This window comes from Globicephala melas, chromosome 18 (assembly GCF_963455315.2).
Source record: "Globicephala melas chromosome 18, mGloMel1.2, whole genome shotgun sequence".
Classification (NCBI taxonomy): Eukaryota; Metazoa; Chordata; class Mammalia; order Artiodactyla; family Delphinidae; genus Globicephala; species Globicephala melas.
Window position 1 is genome coordinate 19,535,557 of NC_083331.1, and position 22,198 is coordinate 19,557,754.

Here is a 22,198-nt window from a genome sequence, read left to right on the forward strand (position 1 = left end):
TTTTTGGGATTCCTACTTTTGGATGTCTGTTTCTTTCCCCAGGTTAGGAAAGTTTTCAGCCATTATTTATTTGAATAATATTTCTGCCTCTTCCTCTCTCACTCCTCCTTCTGGGACCTCTGTAATGTATATATTGGTTTCCTTGATGGTGTCACATTGTCCTTTAAGCTATCTTCACTCTGTTTCTGTTTGCTCCTCTGATTGGATGCATTCTACTGCCCTGTCTTTGATTTTGCTGATGCTGTTTTTCTGGTTGATCTAGTCTGCTCTTGAAGTCCTATATTAAAGTTTTCACTTCAGTTATTGTATTCTTCGACTCTGTGATTTATGTTTGGTACTTTTTAATATTTTCTCTTTGTTGAAATTCTCTTTTTTCATGCATTGCTCTCCTGACCTTGGTGAGCATCTTTATGACCATTATTTTGAATTCTTTGTTGGGTAAATAACTTATCTCCTTTTCATTACAGTTGATTTCTAGAGATTTCTCTTGTTCTTGTGTTTGGAACATATTCCCCTGTTTCTTCATTTTCTTTGACTCTCCCTGTTGAGTTCTGCACATTAGATAAAACAGTCACTTGTTTTGTCTTGACAGATTGGTCTCATATAGGAAATTAACCTCATCAGTCAGCCTGGCCTGAGCTCCTGATTGCCTTTCACACATTTGTTTATGTCCATGCTGCCATTTCTTTTCTTAGTGGCTCTCAGTATTTGAGGGTGTAACAAAACCTTCAGTGTACCAAAGATGTTGGAAATGCTCATATTCTTGTTTAGGTGACCAGAGGACTACTAATTGCTAGCCCCTTGAGCTCCCTGATGCAGGCTAATTGAACATTGGAATTTCAGGCAGCAGGTAGGAAATCAGCACTTTGGGTATGCAGTATAGCCCCTACTAGGGTAAAATCAGAAGCTGGGTGTTTTTTGCTTACTCACTGTGCTGAGTAAAAGGGAATCATCTCTGGGAGTTCTTGTAGCTCAAATAGAACTGCCTTTTTGTTTTGTGTGGTCTCAAGGGACTCAGAAATGCAGAACCCTCTTGGGTCCCAGAGCTAGGTGAATTGAGAGCCAGTCCCTGGGGTGGCAGTCATAACAGTTGGGTTGTTAAGTGTGTGGACAAGCTCATTCTAAGGGAGAATCTGGAGACTTGCTTTTTCTATTGGTTTGTGGTGGGGGAGACAGTGGGAGATGTGACTACCAGCTCTACCGGGCTCCCAGGAGGATCCTAGTCAGCTCCCCATGCAGACTGATTAAATGCCAGACCCTCAGACAGAAGCTTGGAAAGTATGAAGTCAAGTCTTTTCCAGGGAGAAAGTGGGAGAGAGGTGTTTTGCTGGCTCCCTCTGTGCTAAGCCTGGTAGGAATAGCTGCAGAAAAGTTCTTCTTTTTGTTTAATATGGCCCTGTGAGACTCGTGAATGCTGAGCCCTGTCGGCTATCAGAGCTAGGTAATTTGAGGGATTCTTCTTCAGGTGCTGGCCACAAAAGTTGGTACACCAAATGTGTGAACAAGCTCCTTCCAGGAAGAAGTTGGAGACTTGGTTTTACTGTTGGAGAAAGCCAGAGGGAGAACGTAAGGAAGGTGCCCACTGGCTCTCTTGAGCTCTGGGGAGGACTGTAGTAGCACCTAGATGCAGGCTGATCAGAGGCTGAACCCTCAGGCAGCAGCTGGGAAACTAGGCAGTCAAACCCCTTCCTGAAAGAAACTGGGAGATGGGTGCCTTTTCCTGTTCCCTTTGCACTGAGCCCAGGCATATAGCCACAGGGAGGATTCGCACATCCTTTTAAAAACTGCTGCTTTGTTTGCTATAGTCCTGTGGGATTCATGAACACAAGTACCATTGGTTCTCAGAGGTATGTCATTTGGGGGCCATACCTTGAGTAGCAGCCTTAAAAGCTGGGGTGCGAAATGTGATGTCCAAACTCTTCACTCCTCTTAGAGAAGCTGGGAGTTGAGAATTCACTCCCAGTTGTAAAGCACCATGGTGTACGTCTCAGCCATTCCTACCTGTTTCAGTATGGGTGCTTTCTCGGCTGCCTGATGTGTAGGAGTCACTCAACAAGTTTCTGGATTTTTCTCAGAGGGAATTGATCCATATGTAGCTGTATATTCTGTATATTTATGAGAGGAGGAAAATTCAGGAGGCTGCTATATCACCATCTTGGTGACCTCTCCATTTCTTTCTTTACAGTGGAGATAATGATAGTACCTATGTGATAGGGTTGTTGCGAGGATTAAACAAGTTAATAAACACACGGCATTTAGAAATTATTATTACTGCATTATTGTTACTACTACTGTTATTCAGTGTTGTCAAGGTAGGTACTGCCTGAGTACGTACTGTGAGTCCAGCCCTGACCAAAGGGCAGAGCTTACCAGTAAGTCACGCATGAGGATGTGTCAAGATATGCTTAAGATGATTAAAACTTCCATTTCACGTGGTCTGAAGTTTGGTTCATTTTGAGGGGATATAGATGATTCAGCACTGTTCATTGTTTGCCACGCTGGTACACTCTTCCTTGTTTAATGCTTTATTGATCAGGAATGTGTGTAGGCACTCTGCTTGGGAGGGGCCTTCCTGGAGGATGCCTAGTATTGATGTCTTATTGCCAAGGAAACTGCAGGTTCTTTCTTTTCTTCACAGGAGCTGCTTAATAGCATCAAGCCATTGATCCATTTACTGTATTTGGACCCCTGGCAATGGTTAATGCTAGAAAGACCATGTAATGAAGTATTTTGCTTAGAGGGCTGGGAGAAAATGAACATTGTCCTTGACGGAGGGAGGCACGGAGCATGGGTAGCTTTCAGACATCTCACTACTGCCCTCACAGCAAGCCCTGGCTGGTTGACCACATGTGTATCATAACCTCCCGTTTATTTTCCTTTAGTTTCAAGGACTGTGCCCTTAAACATGTTCTTTTATTCTTTGTTTAGATACCTTCCATTTTCAGATATAGTCCATACAATCCTATGAAAAGGAAGTTAATAGGGTGATGGGCTTTATTTCTCCTAATTTTAGAGGAATAGAAAAGAGTCATATTTTAGATAAGAGACGAGAAATAATTTTTGGTCTGTAGGTAGAAGGATCACTCAAAAAAGTTGCAAATTCTTTCTGACACCATGACATATAGGGGAAAAAGCTATTCTATTTTCCTTTTCGATTAAAATACAGTGTGGTGTAGGAAACATGGATTTGATTCTGGAAGACTGAGGTTCAAATATTAGCTCTAACACTTACTGCCCTGTGTCCTCGAGCAAGTTATAAAAAGTCCTTGACTATCTATAAAAGCAGGATTGTGAGAGCCACCCTCATGGGCTAGTGTGAGAAGTGAATGAAATAAATATTGATATAAGACAATTGAAGCATAGTAGTTATGCCATAAATACTAGTCTCTGTCTATCCATTGGGGGTGGTAGAGCTGTGGGTGGTTGACAAGGCAGAGGTACTGGGCTCTAGTCTGAGCCCTCAAGTGAGACTTAGGACAAGGCCTCCTCCCAGCTCCATGTCAAAAACAGTTTGAGGGATGTTCACTCCTTTGGAAGGCACCACACTAAGCAGGCTATTGCTTGGTTGATGGCTCTGCCAATAGAAAACCTGATTTGGGGACAAACGGATGGGCTCTCTTTAGCTCTTGGTTTTGTATCTGTTCTTAAGGTCTTCCAAAAAACTGCTACGTAAGTAAATGCAAGCGATGAGCGAGGAAGAGTGTGGAAAGAGCATATTTCTATGGCAAATCTTTATTAAATAACCCACATGGAAGCATTTTAGTAAACGGTGAAGCATTATACGTCTAATTTCTGGGGCATTTAGCCTTACGCAGTGCTCCTTTACCAGTGCGCAAGCCACTCCCGCTTAGCTAGAGCCCCTCAGCAAGCACGGTGAGGTAGAAGAGGTCCTGCCCAGCAGGCCTCTGCAGTGATGGGAAGGACAACCATAACCAGCTTCTACAAAGAAGGCCCGCCTCTCACAGTGTTCAAAAAATAGAAAACCACACGCTCCTACACCAGCAACACTTTCCCCTGAAAAACGCGTACACACAAGACACCACACACATCCACACATGGACATATACGCAAACATATCCATGTATACACACATCCAAACATATAGACACACATACACACACTTGCATACACATGCACACGTATGCTCAGACAAACACTTGCATACACATGCATATACACATGCACACACACTGCTGCCAGGTTACCAGGGGGAGGAGAGAGTGAGTCACAGCTCTGACTTTTCTTTAGTCTAATCAGAAGACATGGGGTTAGGGGCAGTTTGCTTGGGTAATTTTCTCACCAGTGCAAACTAAAGGAAATTAAAGCTAGAAGTGATAGTGATTGGGGCTCTGCAAGGGTAACTATGAGGACTTAGTCTCAGGATGATTTATTCTTCCTCGTTTCAGTGGTTCTGGAAATAAAAGGCCTTCAGAGGCTTTTTACTAAAAGCCATTTTATGCAGGTGGGCACTCTGGAGAAAAGGTGGTTTTGCAGTATTTGAGGGATATAGCCGCGTGCCTGGGGAGAGAGAAAGCACACGTTGCTCAGCGCATAGGATTGGCGCCCTCTTGTAAACAACTTTATAAAGGGATCTAACAACACTCATACACATGTTCTGAATCATACCTGAATAAGCCATATGCATATCGCACTACTCGAAATTTGTGATCGAATTTAGGTTCTTGACTCTTTTTCTTCCATCTTTATTTCAATAAAAGGAAGCTGTATATCTTAAGTGAGTCAGCCTCTCCCCTAAACAATATTATTCTGAGTTAGAATCAAGGGATTAGCGATTCATTCTGCACGTGCAAACAAATGGTATATGAAGCGGGTCTTGTGGTTGGAAATGTCTGCTTCCCTTGACTAAACTTCCCAAGAGCTCTGACTGCCATGCAAGCCACACTCAAGTAAGATTGCTGTTGGCAGCAATCAGAAATGTGACTATTTCTCCCTCTTCATTCCCTCCCTCCTTCCTTCCTTCTCTGTCCCTCTCAATCACACACACACACACACACACACACACACACACACAATTCTGGATAAAAGCCGGGTGACTACCTGATAAGAGCTAACTGACTATTTGATAGGTGGTACTGGGATCAGTACTATGATCTATCTGCACGGTAGATCAGAGCAGTTGGAGTGGGCAAGCTGAAGCAGGGTCTTTCCCTAGTTGGAAACCTGAGTGGGACGTCAGACATTTGGATTTGCTGTTCTGCTTCTGGAGATGAAACAGGCCCATATACAGGTAAACCCCTTAGTGAATATTTGATTCAGCAGTCCTTGACATATCTATCTAACGAGACATAAAACAGAAGATTTTTAAAAACATGTACTCCTCTCTCATCATTTATGCAGCCTTTTGAGACATTTAATCAAGTCATTACGTCTTTCTGGGGACTTGCTGGATATTACATACAGCCTTACCAGGCACCAAACTATCACGAGGTAGCTAGGCTCTCTTGACTTCTTTGTACCAGAAATACCACTTTGGTCCTCTCTCTTATCTAATATTAACATATTAGATGAATGTCAAAACTTTATAGGTCAAAGTTCTCGACTAGAAGAAAGGTAAACACGAAACACTCTTAAAATAAAAGGGAATCTTTGTTCTAATCAAGCAACCCTTGATTAAAAACATTCTGTATGTGAGAGGCGACTTGAATTGTAGAATAAATAGAAATAGGAAACTGACAAAGCAAATTTGACTTTAGAACTCTGCTCCTTAAGCCCAGGATCCCAAATAACTCAGTAGTAATTGTCTCCGTTAAACTTTCCTCAACTATCATCGCTGTTGTGTGTGTGTTTTTTTGTAACATCTTTATTGGAGTATAATTGCTTTACAATGGTGTGTTAGTTTCTGCTGTAAAACAAAGTGAATCCGTTATACGTATACATATGTCCCCATATCTCTTCCCTCTTGCGTCTCCCTCCCTCCCACCCTCCCTATCCCACCCCTCTAGGTGGTCACAAAGCACACTACCAAACGTAAAATAGATAACTAGTGGGAAGCAGCCGCATAGCACAGGCAGATCAGCTGTTGTGTTTTTATTAATCGAAATGTTCATTTTTGTTTGGCTGCTCTGTTAAATTTTTCTTCATCTTCTTCTACCTTTATTTCATTTTTCTTTGATTTTGAGAACTAAAAAATATAGAAATGTACCAAAATAATATATCAAAGATATGCCTATACATGTATGATTTTTAATAACTTAATGTATTTTCTTAAATTCCTTTTCTTCATTTATAAAATTAAAGCGTACTTTTCCCTCCCATACCTGCCTTCTCCCACAGAGTGATAGCTGCTATGGTAAATTTAGTGTGAATCTTTGCAAGGCCAACGTTCTATATTTTTAGAATTGTATGCTATCCATAAACAATATAGTGATTATATAAGTTATAAAATGGTGAAGTCTGTCTGCAATGTGCTTTTTGCATTCAACGTGATGTTTTTCAGGTCTGTGCATGTTGGCATGGTATATGTATAATTTTATTCTCTTCAACTGCTTCATCATCTGTAATTTGAATATACCATATTTCATGCATCCGTTCCCCTAAGCAAAGTAATTTATGTTGTTACAATTTTTTTTCATTATCGTGAGCACCACTGCTCTAAATACTTTTGTCTATCTCTCTGTATGTACATGGGTATAATTTTCCCCGGGGGATGTACCCAAAAGTGGAAATGGTAGGTGATAGAGTACCTACATTTTCAATTTTACTAGATACTGCTAACTTGTAAACAGTGGTTACACCAATTTACTCTCCTGTCAATAGTGTATGCAAACCTGTGTTTTTCTCGTGGTCACTAGTAAATACCATTATAAGTAGTTTCTATTCATTCCAATTAAATGGATGTAACATGATATCAAAATATTATTTATAGTTTCCTGCTTATAAGTGAAGTTGAGTTGAGTGTCTTTTCAGATATTTATTAGCCATTCTTTTTTTTCCTCTTCTGTGAACTGCACATCCATTGCCTTAAATTTTTTCCCTGTATCAATTCTATCATGTGTGGTGAATGTCGACTTCTCATCTTCCCCTTGTCTTTTAAACTTATTTATGATGCTATTGTCAGGCTAAAAATCTTATCTTTAATGGCATCAAGTTGATTAATCTTTTTATGTGCTGCACTTTTAGTGACTTGACTAAAAAGTACTTTCCAGTTCCAAGGACATAGAGGCTTTTCCTATATTTCTTTCTTATAGTTTAAAATTTTTTCTAATTTAGGTCTTTACACAGTCTGGAATTTACTTTTGTCTTTGATGCGAGTGATCCTGTTTCATTGTTTTCTATAAGGAGAGTGTATGAGAGTACTCTCACAGCACGGTTTGTAAAGTCAACTTTATCTCATGGCAATGTACGCTGGAAACACTTGGATGTAGTTCTGGACTATCAAAGCTAATCCCCTCAAACCTTATTATCTGTGTAGATACTTGTAGTATCAGAAGGTCTACATTATTCATATAGTATTTTTTTAACATCTTTATTGGGGTATAATTGCTTTACAATGGTGTGTTAGTTTCTGCTTTATAACAAAGTGAATCAGTTATACATATACATATGTTCCCATATCTCTTCCCTCTTACATCTTCCTCCCTCCCACCCTCCCTATCCCACCCCTCCAGGTGGTCACAAAGCACCGAGCTGGTATCCCTGTGCCATGAGGCTGCTTCCCACTAGCTATCTACCTTATGTTTTGTAGTGTATATATGTCCATGCCTCTCTCTTGCTTTGTCACAGCACACCCTTCCCCCTCCCCTTATCCTCAAGTCCGTTCTCCAGTAGGTCTGTGTCTTTATTTCTGTCTTACCCGTAGGTTCTTCATGACATTTTTTTTTTCTTAAATTCCATATATCTGTGTTAGCATACAGTATTTGTCTTTCTCTTTCTGACTTACTTCACTCTGTATGACAGACTCTAGGTCTATCCACCTCATTACAAATAGCTCAATTTCATTTCTTTTTATGGCTGAGTAATATTCCATTGTATATATGTGCCACACCTTCTTTATCCATTCATCTGATGATGGACACTTAGGTTGTTTCCATCTCCAGGCTATTGTCAATAGAGCTGCAATGAACATTTTGGTACATGACCCTTTTTGAATTATGGTTTTCTCAGGGTATATGCCCAGTAGTGGGATTGCTGGGTCATATGGTAGTTCTATCTGTAATTTTTTAAGGAACCTCCATACTGTTCTCCATAGTAGCTGTACCAATTCACATTCCCACCAGCAGTGCAAGAGGGTTCTCTTTTCTCCACACCCTCTCCAGTATTTATTGTTTCTAGATTTTTTGATGATGGCCATTCTGACTGGTGTGAGATGATATCTCATTGTAGTTTTGATTTGCATTTCCCTAATGATTAATGATGTTGAGCATTCTTTCATGTTTTTGTTGGCAGTCTGTATATCTTCTTTGGAGAAATGTCTATTTAGGTCTTCTGCCCATTTTTGGATTGGGTTGTTTTTTTGTTATTGAGCTGCTTGTAAATTTTGGAAATGAATCCTTTGTCGGTTGCTTCATTTGCAAATATTTTCTCCCATTCTGAGGGTTGTCTTTTGGTCTTGTTTATGGTTTCCTTTGCTGTGCAAAAGCTTTGAAGTTTCATTAGGTCCCATTTGTTTATTTTTGTTTTTATTTCCATTTCTCTAGGAGGTGGGTCAAAAAGGATCTTGCTGTGATTTATGTCATAGACTGTCCTGCCTATGTTTTCCTCTAAGAGTTTGACAGTTTCTGGCCTTATATTTAGGTCTTTAATCCATTTTGAGCTTATTTTTGTGTATGGTGTTAGGGAGTGATCTAATCTCATACTTTTACATGTACCTGTCCAGTTTTCCCAGCACCACTTATTAAAGAGGCTGTCCTTTCTCCACTGTACCTTCCCGCCTCCTTTATCAAAGATAAGGTGACCATATGTGCATGGGTTTATCTCTGGGCTTTCTATCCTGTTCCATTGATCTGTCTTTCTGTTTTTGTGCCAGTACCATACTGTCTTGATTACTGTAGCTATGTAGTATAGTCTGAAGTCAGGGAGCCTGATTCCTCCAGCTCCGTTTTTCATTCTCAGGATTGCTTTGGCTATTCGGGGTCTTTTGTGTTTCCATACAAATTGTGAAATTTTTTGTTCTAGTTCTGTGAAAAATGCCAGTGGTAGTTTGATAGGGATTGCATTGAATCTGTAGATTGCTTTGGGTAGTAGAGTCATTTTCACAGTGTTGATTTTTCCAGTCCAAGAACATGGTATATCTCTCCATCTATTTGTATCATCTTTAATTTCTTTCATCAGTGTCTTATAGTTTTCTGCATACAGGTCTTTTGTCTCCTTAGGTAGGTTTATTCCTAGATATTTTATTTATTTTATGCAGTGGTAAATGGGAGAGTTTTCTTGATTTCACTTTCAGACTTTTCATCATTAGTGTATAGGAATGCCAGAGATTTCTGTGCATTAATTTTGTGTCCTGCAACTTTACCAAATTCATTGATTAGCTCTAGTAGTTTTCTGGTAGCATCTTTAGGATTCTCTATGTATAGTATCATGTCATCTGCAAACACTGACAGCTTTCCTTCTTCTTTTCTGATTTGGATTCCTTTTATTTCCTTTTCTTCTCTGATTGCTGTGGCTAAAACTTCCAAAACTATCTTGAATAAGAGTGGTGAGAGTGGGCAACCTTGTCTTGTTCCTGATCTTAGTGGAAATGCTTTCAGTTTTTCACCATTGAGGATGATGTTGGCTGTGGGTTTGTCATATATGGCCTTTATTATGTTGAGGAAAGTTCCCCCTATGCCTACTTTCTGGAGGGTTTTTATCATAAATGGGTGTTGAATTTTGTCAAAAGCTTTCTCTGCATCTATTGAGATGATCATATGGTTTTTCTCCTTCAGTTTGTTAATATGGTGTATCACATTGATTGATTTGCGTATAGTGAAGAATGCTTGCATTCCTGGAATAAACCCCAGTTGATCATGGTGTATGATCCTTTTAATGTGCTGTTGGGATTCTGTTTGCTAGTGTTTTGTTGAGGATTTTTGCATCTATGTTCATCAACGATATTGGCCTGTAGTTTTCTTTCTTTGTGACATCCTTGTCTGGTTTTGGTATCAAGGTGATGGTGGCCTCGTAGAATGAATTTGGGAGTGTTCCTCCCTCTGCTATATTTTGGAAGAGTTTGAGAAGGATAGGTGTTAGCTCTTCTCTAAATGTTTGATAGAATTCGCCTGTGAAGCCATCTGGTCCTGGGCTTTTGTTTGTTGGAAGATTTTTAATCACAGTTTCAATTTCAGTGCTTGTGATTGGTCTGTTCATATTTTCTATTTCTTCCTGATTCAGTCTTGGCAGGTTGTGCATTTCTAAGAATTTGTCCATTTCTTCTAGGTTGTCCATTTTATTGGCATAGAGTTGCTTGTAGTAATCTCTCATGATAATTTGTATTTCTGCAGTGTCAGTTGTTACTTCTCCTTTTTCATTTCTAATTCTATTGATTTGAGTCTTCTCCCTTTTTTTCTTGATGAGTCTGGCTAATGGTTTATCTATTTTGTTTATCTTCTCAAAGAACCAGCTTTTAGTTTTATTGATCTTTGCTATTGTTTCCTTCATTTCTTTTTCATTTATTTCTGATCTGATTTTTATGATTTCTTTCCTTCTGCTAACTTTGGGGTTTTTTTGTTCTTCTTTCTCATTGCTTTAGGTGCAAGGTTAGGTTGTTTATTCAAGATGTTTCCTGCTTCTTAAGGTGGGCTTGTATTGCTATAAACTTCCCCCTTAGAACTGCTTTTGCTGCATCCCATAGGTTTTGGGTCGTTGTGTCTCCATTGTCATTTGTTTCTAGGTATTTTTTTTATTTCCTCTTTGATTTCTTCAGTGATCACTTCATTATTAAGTAGTGTATTGTTTAGCCTCCATGTGTTTGTATTTTTTACAGATCTTTTCCTGTAATTGATATCTAGTCTCATGGCATTGTGGTCAGAAAAGATACTTGATACAATTTCAATTTTCTTAAATTTACCAAGGCTTGATTTGTGACCCAAGATATGATCTATCCTGGAGAATGTTCCATGAGCACTTGAGAAAAATGTGTACTCTGTTGTTTTTGGATGGAGTGTCCTATAAATATCAATTAAGTCCATCTTGTTTAATGTATCATTTAAAGCTTGTGTTTCCTCATTTATTTTCATTTTGGATGATCTGTCCATTGGTGAAAGTGGGGTGTTAAAGTCCCCTACTATGAATGTGTTACTGTTGATTTCCCCTTTTATGGCTGTTAGTATTTGCCTTATGTATTGAGGTGCTCCTATGTTGGGTGCATAAATATTTCCAATTGTTTTATCGTCTTGGATCAATCCCTTGATCATTATGTAGTGTCCTTCTCTGTCTCTTCTAATAGTCTTTATTTTAAAGTCTATTTTGTCTGATATGAGAATTGCTACTCCAGCTTTTCGTTTCCAGTTGCATGGATTATCTTTTTCCATCCCCTTGCTTTCAGTCTGTATGTGTCTCTAGGTCTGAAGTGGGTCTCTTGTAGACAGCATATATATAGGTCTTGTTTTTGTATCCATTCAGCCAATCTTTGTCTTTTGGTGGGAGCATTTAGTCCATTTACATTTAAGGTAATTATCGATATGTATGTTCCTATTCCCATTTTCTAAATTGTTTTGAGTTCGTTATTGTAGGTCTTTCCCTTCTCTTGTGTTTCTTGCCTAGAGAAGTTCCTTTAGCATTTGTTGTAAAGCTGGTTTGGTGGTGCTGAACTCTTTCAGCTTTTGCTTGGCTGTAAAGGTTTTAATTTCTCCATCAAATCTGAATGAGATCCTTGCTGGGTAGAGTAATCTTGGTTGCAGGTTTTTCTTCTTCATCACTTTCAGTATGTCCTGCCACTCCCTTGTGGCTTGCAGAGTTTCTGTTGAGAGATCAGCTGTTAACCTTATGGAGATTCCCTTGTGTGTTATTTGTTGTTTTTCCCTTGCTGCTTTTAATATGCTTTCTTTGTATTTAATTTTTGACAGTTTGATTAGTATGTGTCTTGGTGTATTTCTCCTTGGATTTATCCTGTATGGGACTCTCTGTGCTTCCTGGACTTGATTAACTATTTCCTTTCCCATATTAGGGAAGTTTTCAACTATAATCTCTTCAAATATATTCTCAGTCCCTTTCTTTTTCTCTTCTTCTTCTGGAACCCCTATAATTCGAATGTTGGTGCGTTTAACGTTGTCCCAGAGGTCTCTGTGACTGTCCTCACTTCTTTTCATTCTTTTTTATTCTGCTCTGCAGTAGTTATTTCCACTATTTTATCTTCCAGGTCACTTATCTGTTCTTCTGCCTCAGTTATTCTGCTATTGATCCCATCTAGAGTATTTTTCATTTCATTTATTGTGTTGTTCATCATTGTTTCAGCTTTAGTTCTTCTAGGTCCTTGTTAAATGTTTCTTGCATTTTGTCTATTCTATTTCCATGATTTTGGATCATCTTTACTATCATTATTCTGAATTCTTTTTCAGGTAGACTGCCTATTTTCTCTTCATTTGTTAGGTCTGATGCATTTTTATCTTGGTCCTTCATCTGCTGTGTGTTTTTCTGTCTTCTCATTTTGCTTATCTTACTGTGTTTGGGGTCTCCTTTTTGCAGGCTGCATGTTCGTAGTTCCCGTTGTTTTTGATGTCTGTCCCCAGTGGCTAAAGTTGGTTCAGTGGGTTGTGTAGGCTTTCTGGTGGATGAGGCTGGATCTTGTCTCTCTGGTGGGCAGGTCCACGTCTGGTGGTGTGTTTTGGGGTGTCTGTAGACTTATTATGATTTTAGGCAGCCTCTCTGCTAATGGGTGGGGTTGTGTTCCTGTCTTGCTAGTTGTTTGGCATAGGGTGTCCAGCACTGTAGCTTGCTGGTCGTTGAGTGAAGCTGGGTGCTGGTGTTGAGATGGAGATCTCTGGGAGATTTTCGCCTTTTGATATTATGTGGAGCTGGGAGGTCTCTTGTGGACCAGTGTCCTGAAGTTGGCTCTCCCACCTCAGAGGCACAGCACTGACTCCTGGCTGCAGCACCAAGAACGTTTCATCCACATGGCTCAGAATAAAAGGGAGAAAAATTAGAGAGAAAGAATTAATAGAAGTAGGAAGAAAGAAAGAAAGAAGTATTCATATAGTTTTGGATCAATTAACATTGCAAGCACTAAAGCCCACAGCTTTCAGAACACCGCCATCTGGAGTTCTCCTAATTTGACCTTATCTCCAATTCTTTACTGCATTCTCAAATCTTTCCAGTGTGCTCTGTAGAACTTCTTGCTCTCTGAAGATTTTCTTTCCCTCTTGCTCACTGAAAAGTGCCCCAAACCTGTGGGCACTGCCTCTCAGAATTCCTCCGTGCCCTAGTTAATTCACTCTCCTATTCTCCAAGGGAATATTTCACTCCTTTTCTCTCCTCAAATATCATACACCCCTTTGTCTCACCTTACTCTTAGATCATGAGTGCCACCTATTTTATTGATAAAATCAAAGTAATCAAAAGAAAACTTCATTTTTCCACCACCAAACCTATATGACTACCCACATAGTCTTCCTTCCTTCCTAACATTAGTGAACTGTTCCCACTGAAAGGTAACCCCTTCACTTGTACACGAAAGCCATGTCCTCTTGCCTATTTAAGACATGGCACCTACAACTGCCCTTCAATCTCTTGCATCGTTAACTTCCCCATCTCTTCTGGATCATTCCCAACAGTATGTAAATATGCTGTAGTAAATGTCGTAAAACTTTCCTAGGCTCCGTGTCTCCCTCCTGCAACTCCCTAGTCTCTGCTATTCTTTTATAGTAAATCTCTTGGAAAGAGTCGTCTGTGCTCAATGTCTCTACCTCCCTGCAGGCATTCACTCATCTGCCTATGCCAGTCACAACATTGTCCCCAAAGTCTACTGAGATTATACTTAACAATGTTACCAGTCTTGCCAAATCTAATAGCCAACTTTTATTGTTCATTTTATTTCAGCATTTAACAGAAATATTCACTCCCTTCTTGTTGAAGACATTTTTTTTTAATTTGGTTTCTAAGACATCAAACTCTCTTTTTTTCTCATTTTTCACTGACTTTTAATTCTCAATTACCTGTAACGGATTCACTTCCTATTCATCAGCTCTAACTATTGAACGTTCTCTGGGCTTGGTCCTTGGCCCTCTTCTCTCTCTCTCTTTTTAAATTGAAGATATCATGCTTCTCATATGTATTTGGTTTGGAATCTGCTAGAGTTACATTTGGGGCAAGGCTGCAAGAAGAGTCCTAGAAATTGTTTTCTGAGTATCAGAAGGTCTACATTATTCATATAGTTTTGGCTCAATTAACATAGGCTGGTGATTTTATTTACATTGCAAGCAAAAATTTTCATATTTTCTAATAAATATATTTTATAGAATAAATTAATGATATTATATACTCCATGTGCAGTCCAATTAAGATGAAAGGTTAAATTTCTGGGAAATTAGATATTCTTGGAAATTTTTTCTTTCTCAGTAAATAAGAGGCAGAGCATGATGAGATTTAAATGAGACCTTTCCTCAATTAAAGTTTCCCATAGTGCTCTTTGTTCATTGTTTGTGGTCCCAGGATGTTAATATTCTCTGCCTTATTTTCTTTATCTTTCTGAGAAGAGTAATAGCCAGTGTAATATTTTGAGAATTCATAGGGCTCAGCAAAATTCTTTCCTTCTAAGGTTTATTCTCAAAAAAAAAAAACCATTGTGACCTAAAATGTTTCATTTTAATGAATTGAAAACTTTTGTTTATAATTTTTATTTCCTTCCTGTCCACACTAACTTTGTTGGTGATTTTTATCCAGTTCAATGTCTTTATATATCATTTACATCTTGAGGACTCCCACATTTTTAATCCTAATGTTGCCCTCTCCCCTAATTCTATGCTCATATACTCAATTACCTTCTTGGCATTTGAATACCTAATAGGAAGCTCAAACTTAACATATTTAAGAACTCTTAAATTACACCCCTATCCTACCTGCTCTTTCCTACTTTTTCATCTCCTTAAAGGCATCTCAATTCACCTTGTTGCTGAGATCAAAACTGCAAATAATATTCACTTTTGTCCCTGCCATAGTACCTATCCATTCCACTGGACCGCCCTAAGCTTTACCTTCAAAACATATTCCGAATCCACTTACCTTTAACCAACTCCACTGTTGCCATCCAAGTCCAAGCTAACTTCATCTCTTGCCCCCTAATTTCCCCTTCTTGCCACTATCTACTCAATTTACACAGCAACCAGAATTATCTTAAAAGTACAAGTAACAATCTGTTAACCTTTACCTAAAGCCCACCCATGTCATCCCACAGTACTCAGAGATTTTACTAAGGAATTTGAATTTGGATTTTCTTTTAAGACACCACATGCCAAGCCCTGCTAATATCTCTGACTTTCTTTCCTTCCACTCACAACTTTGCTTACCTGCTCCAGCTGTACTGGTCTTCCAGCTGTTCCTCAAACATGCCAACTTCATTTCCCCCTCAGTACAGGTTTGTCTTCCATCCCCTCTTCCTGTCACACTCCTCCTCCAGATCTTACAAGTCTTCATTCAGGTATCCGATTAAATGTGACCGTTTCAACCTGATCATTACTCTCCATCCCCTGATACCGCTGGCCTTTTTCACGGCGTTATAATTACCTGAACATACAGTGTGGATCTGTGTTGTCTTAGTTTTCTATTTCTACTGTAGGGAAGAAACTTGATATATTTTGTTCATTACCGTATTCCCAACACCTAGGAGACTGCATGGCACATTTAGGTGCATGTGACAATTAGGTGGATCAATGAGTGTGGAAATCTTAAAATGTAACTCAAAAATATTTGACACTTCTCCCATTTACAGTGGGGGGTCCAAGTCCCCTCTTCTTGAATCTGGACTAATGGAATATGGCAGAAGTGATGCTGTGCTAGTTTTTCAGCTCAGGCCTTTAGATAATGGAAGCTTATATTTCCTGTATTTTGGGGTATCCATAGAACCCAAAAACCATTCTGTAAGAAAACAAACAGTCATATGGAGAAATCGTGTACAGTTGTTCTTATAATAGTCCTACCTGAGGTTCCAATCGATAGCCCGTATCAACTTCCAGATACGTGAGTGAGCAAGCCTTCAGATGATTCTAACCCCCAGCCATTGAATAGCCCTTACCCTTCAAGCTCTCAGCTGATGCTACATAGATAAAAGGTAACCTTTCCAAGTGTGGCCAAAATTGTAAGTGTGTGAGCAAAATAAATGATTGTTCTTGTTCTAAAACACTTAGTATTGTGAGGTAGCAATAGATATCTGGAACAATGAACAACTTAACATAAATTTTGGTATTACTGTAGGATTATTGTTGAGCAAGCAGCATCTATTGCCTGTTATCAGGAGTAGAAATCTGAATGCTTCTGTCCCCTGCACAATGGTATCAGAATTGTCAAGGAGAACAATGCAGTCAAGCCCCAGCTGGAACAACACGGTATTGACATAGAGAAGAGAGAGCAAGGGGCATTGGTCCTCCATGGCCAGTGAGGCCCTCTCAGCAACTTCGAAAGGGCAGTTGGCCGTATGTTCCACTCTCGTGATGCCGCAGGAGGACCCTATCCTCTCCCTGCTGGGGACAGAGGATATAGAGTGGGGTGGGCCAGGTGCCATGTGATACACATGCTTAAGCAAAACAAAGGAGCATATATTGAGTCTGAAACTGGGAAAGCTATTCCAACCCAAGGTGACAATTCCAGCATAGTTTATGAGGACTCTATCTTTTGGTAAGAAAGTGTTCTGGACCCAAGGTCTATTCTTATGTGGTTGAGTAGGGGTTGAATTACTGCGTGTATAAGGCTGCCTTTCCCTGCAATTATTTATGTGGATATTTTCCTTGTGACTTTGCATAAGTGCAACTGGTCTATATATTCCTTTGCTTTGAAGACTGTGATGGAGTGGGTGTGGTAGACCAATGCTGCCACTTATAGCAGTAACAAAATCCAGAAAAAATTTTTAAATAAATAGCTATCTGTCTGAAGCCATCAGAGAGCTGCCAAAGTCAAAACAACAATAACAACAAAAACAAAACTAGTATGACTAAGATTTTGAGAAGGGAACCATAGAGAAACAGTCAGTCAATATTTTCCATGCTGTTGAGGTATTTTTATCCTTTTGAGGTATTTTCTGATTCTTGGCCTGGAGTGAGAAACTGAGAATCAGACAGAGGAGCTGCTGGTGAAAGGTGGAAACGTCAGCAGAGCTTTTGGCAACTTCATGGAGCCAAGGAAATAAAAGTTAGAAGCCAAAGTAGCCAGGATATGAGGGTCCCATTTTCTGAATGAAAAAAAGTACAAAGAAGTGACTCTGAGACTTGGAGTTTCTTCCCATGAGGTATTTGCTGAATTCTTAAGCTGCAGAGCACAAGAAACAAGAAGCCAAAAAGCAAAACTCTGAAACATATGCCAAAGTTTTAAGACTCATCGCGTCAAGGAGACAAAAATTAGAGTTCAAGACACACCAAAAAGGAACTAACTAGATTGGTTTAACGATAGATTGGACAAAACAAAAGAGAAGATTAGTAAACTGGAAGATAGGTCAGTAAAAAATATGCAGAATGAAACATGGAGAGCCAAATGGATGAAAAATACAGAAAAGAGTGTAAGTCATATGAGGCATACTGAGAAATCTAACATAAATTGAACATATAAGAGTTCTAAAAGAGAAGTGAAAGACAATGAGGCAGAAGAAATATTTAAAGAGATACTTGCTAAATTTTTTATATGTTAATAAAACACGTCAAGAAACAGGTGCAAGAAGTTCTACAAATCTAAATGGGAAAATATAAAGAAACTTACATTTAGGCAATCATAGTCAAACTGGTAAAAACTGAAAATAAAAGAAAATTATTTTAGAGCAGCTGAAAGAAAAATTACCTTCAAAGAAGCAACAATAAGTTGACAGTGGACATAAAAATGATGAAAAATGATATGCTATGCAAAGAAAAACCAAAAAGTTAATGTGACTATAATACCAGCTAAAATAGGATCTTTAATATTTTAAAGTATTTAAGTATAGTTGGCCCTCCATATTCACTGGTTTCCCATCTGCAGATTCAGCCAATGGCCAATTGTGTATTATGTTCAGTATCTGCCGTTTGTTGAATCCGCGAATGCAGAATCCTTCAGATATGGAGGGCCAACTATGCGCCTTGAGCATCTGCATACTTTGGTAGCCAAGGGATTATTGTATATATACTTCTTGCAAAAAGCATAGAGCTCTGAAAATCTTTGTCCTTTTATTGGATAACTTAGTCCTTTCAAGTATATTGTAATCAGTGATATATGGAGGTTAATATTTACCATCTTAGAATTGTTTACTATTTTTTCCTGTCTTTTAAAAATTAAAGTATAGTTGATTTACGCCGTTGTGTTAGTTTCTGTTGTAAAGTGATTTATATATATTCTTTTTCATATTCTTTTCCATTATGGTTTATTACAGGATACTGAATATAGTTCCCTGTGCTCTACAATAGGACATTGTTATTTATCCATGACTGTTTTAACTTCTTTTTCTCTCCTTCTTGTCTGTTTATTGAGTGTTTTTATTAGTTCATTTTACTCTTATCAGCTTACGAGTTACACATTCTTTCAGTGGTTACACTAGAAATACATGTATCTACAACAAACATGCTTGACTTACTAAAACTAAACTAATAAAATTCTGATTTGTTATGCACCTACTAATAACTCTAAAATATATAAGGCACAAAATATAGAAATAAAAACATGTAAAAATCCCCAATCATAGTGGGAAACACTTCTCTCAATAACAAAGTCTAACTAAACATATAGGATATTCATGGCACTATTCAAGTCCAAACTGAAAACAAAATGAAAATATAGGTCTATCAACAGCAGAATGGAAAAATTATAAGTTTATAGATGGAATGTTGTACAGTAATTGGAACGAATGAACTGCTACATCAACACAGATCAAGCTTACAAACAGAATATTAAGTAAAGGAAGCCAAAAACAAAAGATGACATATTGTATGATTCAATTTGATTTAAGTCAAAAACAGGTAAGCTCATCTATGGTGAGAAGATTCACAATAGTTATTATCTTTGGGGAAGAAAGTGACTGAGAGGATATATAATACGAGTGTCTGTGATGCTGATAATATTCTAGTTCTCGATCTGGATTTATATTGTAGAAAGTAAAGACACTGTCAGCCAAGTGTTGACATCTCCACGTTTATCGTTTACGCTGGCATCTCTGTGGCAGGATCAGCATTCTATTAGCATTCTGTCCAGCATTTTGAGATGATAATAAAGAACTGGGGAGGGGCTCAGTGAGGTGGGTGGAGAAGAAAGTCACAGTGTGGAAATGCAAGATGATACACACCATGGCAGTGATTTTCAAATTATACAGTCTGCACCTGAGGAATTTATTGAACACGTAGATTCCTGGGAACTACCCCTAGCGATCATGATTCACTAAGTCTGGACTAATATCCAGGAATGAGATAACTCTGACACAGGTGGTTTAAAGACCAGTCTTTGAGGTGATCCTTGGTAGAGGGAACACTTAGGTTACAAAAGTATAGAATCCCGACATAAAATATTACAAAGACCTTGAAGTCATTCACTTTGGGCCACAGCCTGGATTATACAGCATGTGTTCTAATAGATTCCCTACAGGGTGTCTTTAAGCTCAACCCCTTCTGACTACTTTGGGAAGCAAATCATAACCTAAATGACAAGCTTTTTGAAGACATGTTATTATTAGAAGAAAAGTCTTGAATCTGCTCCAATTTAAAAATGAACATCATTTCAAACTTTGGTTTTTCACTTCTGATAATAAATTATTTGCTATATACAACAAAATTGATCACAAAACAAGCTTGTCATGTTACTGTGGTTGATGATCCCTGGTATATTCATTAATGTAAGATGGGACTCATAATAAGGTTTGAAGAGAATGGCTCATTTTTCAGGGAAGTTGAAAAATCTCTGGACACTATCTGCTCTAAAGCCAAGATCTTTTTTCAACTCCATTTGAGAGATGAGGTCACCAAACACTAACAGAAACTGTGACCATCTCAAGGATACACAGTGATGGGGTAGGCATTATAGCACCAATCTCCTCTTACCTGTATGAGGATTTTTGTGACATTTGGATTATTTTATTCAACGTTCTCTTCTGCTTCCAGCAATTCTCATTTTACCTGAGTCCCTGTTATTTGTTTGCTTAATAATGTTACATTTGCATATGTAACAAATTTATATGAAAGCTTTCAATGAACTTTCAATACAGGAAAAAACACAAATTAAGGATAAAAAAAATCACAGAAAAATTGCTGCAATTTTTAACCCATGTAAAATACTTCATGTTTGAATTCAAGGGATATTTGATCCAAGTGTACATGTATTGACCTAACATAAATGCTAGCATTCTACGTATGATCTTCAGACACCTGTTCTGAAAAAAAAAAAAAAATGAAAGTAAAAGTTCTTACCACTAAAAAGTGACTAGAGGTCACCTTACCTAAAAGAAGTTTTCAGGTATTTGTGCAGTTATAGGGAAAACATTTGCAAGCCTGAAATAGCACTGTTCACCTTTTCAAATAGTGTACTATTAATATTCCTTAGTAATCCTCTTTTGATGTTTAAAATTCACTCTTATCTATTCAAGTATACTTGTTTAGTAGTGGATGAAAAATCAGGGTGTAAAATTGTTTAGGAAACTGCAGTTTCTGAAAGGTTTATTCCAAACACCTGCACTAGCATTAGTGACTGACTGGCTGTTCACAATTTTACTTTCAGGTCCCCACTCACGAGTGCCTGGCTAGCATCTCTGGGAGTCAGCCCGCTCATCTCAGTTTTTTTTTTTAACGTTCTTATTGGAGTATAATTGCTTTACAATGGTGTGTTAGTTTCTGCTTTATAACAAATAGATAAATTGGACGTATCTGTGCAAGGTTAGGCCCTCCTAGGGTAAATCCAAAATAGCCACATGGGGATTGGCTGCAACCCCCAAATTTAAGTCACTAAAACCTCAGAATGTAGCCCTCTCACTGGCAGCATTGAACAGCTACTATTAAGTGACAGTGTGTCAGCCAAAGAGACCTTCATAAAGGACCATGTGCAAGAGAAAGCAGCAGGAATCAAGTGCTATATTTATTCACATTGAATGAATGCACAACTGAAACCTGAAGGTTTATCAGAAAGGCTAAAGGGAAGCCAAGATAAGGAAACACAGAGAGAGCAGCCCCTGGGCTCTTCTCACAGCAAAGCCCTCACAGAATTCATGCTTGAAAATGACAAGTTAAATTCAGTAGGCTATTATTACTGGACCGATAAGACTTACCAAATGTACATGCTTTTCTCCACTGTCTTATAAATCACAGAGGATGTGCACACGTTTTCTAAGTACTAATGAAAGCTAGAGATATCCTCTCAGTTGTCAAGTAAAATCTAAGAAAAGGCAAGTCGCCAACCATTTAGCTCTCTCTCAAATTTCTGAATCAAAAATGGAAACCTATTCCGTATTACATGTTTGCTTTATTTTGTGTGTGTGTTGGCAGAAGAGAGGTATAGGGTCATCATCTCTGGTAGATTCTGTGGGTAGAGAAGGAATCTCATCCCAGCTCTCCCTTTGTGAACTGTGTGAACTTAGCCAAGTCACTACCCTGTTGTCTGACTCGCCCAATCCCAATGGTTCCTCCTTTCTGCCTCTCAAGAATTCTGGCTAAGATAGCACAGGATCATTAAAAAATTTTTTAAAACTTAAAGGCATTATACAAATGACATGTCTAACCTAACCTTTGACCAACCAAACAGAAACCGAGAAGTTAGGAAATTGGAAATTCCCCTCCCCAGGCTGAGCTAATGAGGAAGGCTGCCTCACATGAGAAGACACCCACTAGTCACCTGACAGAGGTTGCCCGCAGGTGCCCTGCGGTGACACCTTGCTGAGCCTCATCTGAACCCCTTTCCATGGCTCAGCTCAGTCATCTGCTTCTGAAAAAAAAGAAGGCCAGGTCCTTGGTATTGTGAGAGAGGACAGTGGTATAGCAAGTTAAGCGCCAGTGCTGGCATGTGCATAGCACTGGACAGTGATAAAAATCCACCTTCATAACAGCGTCAACTGCCTGTGCATTATAGACCAGAAACAAAGAGGGTCATTGACCAGTGATGGCCTTTGTTTCCAGTAAGT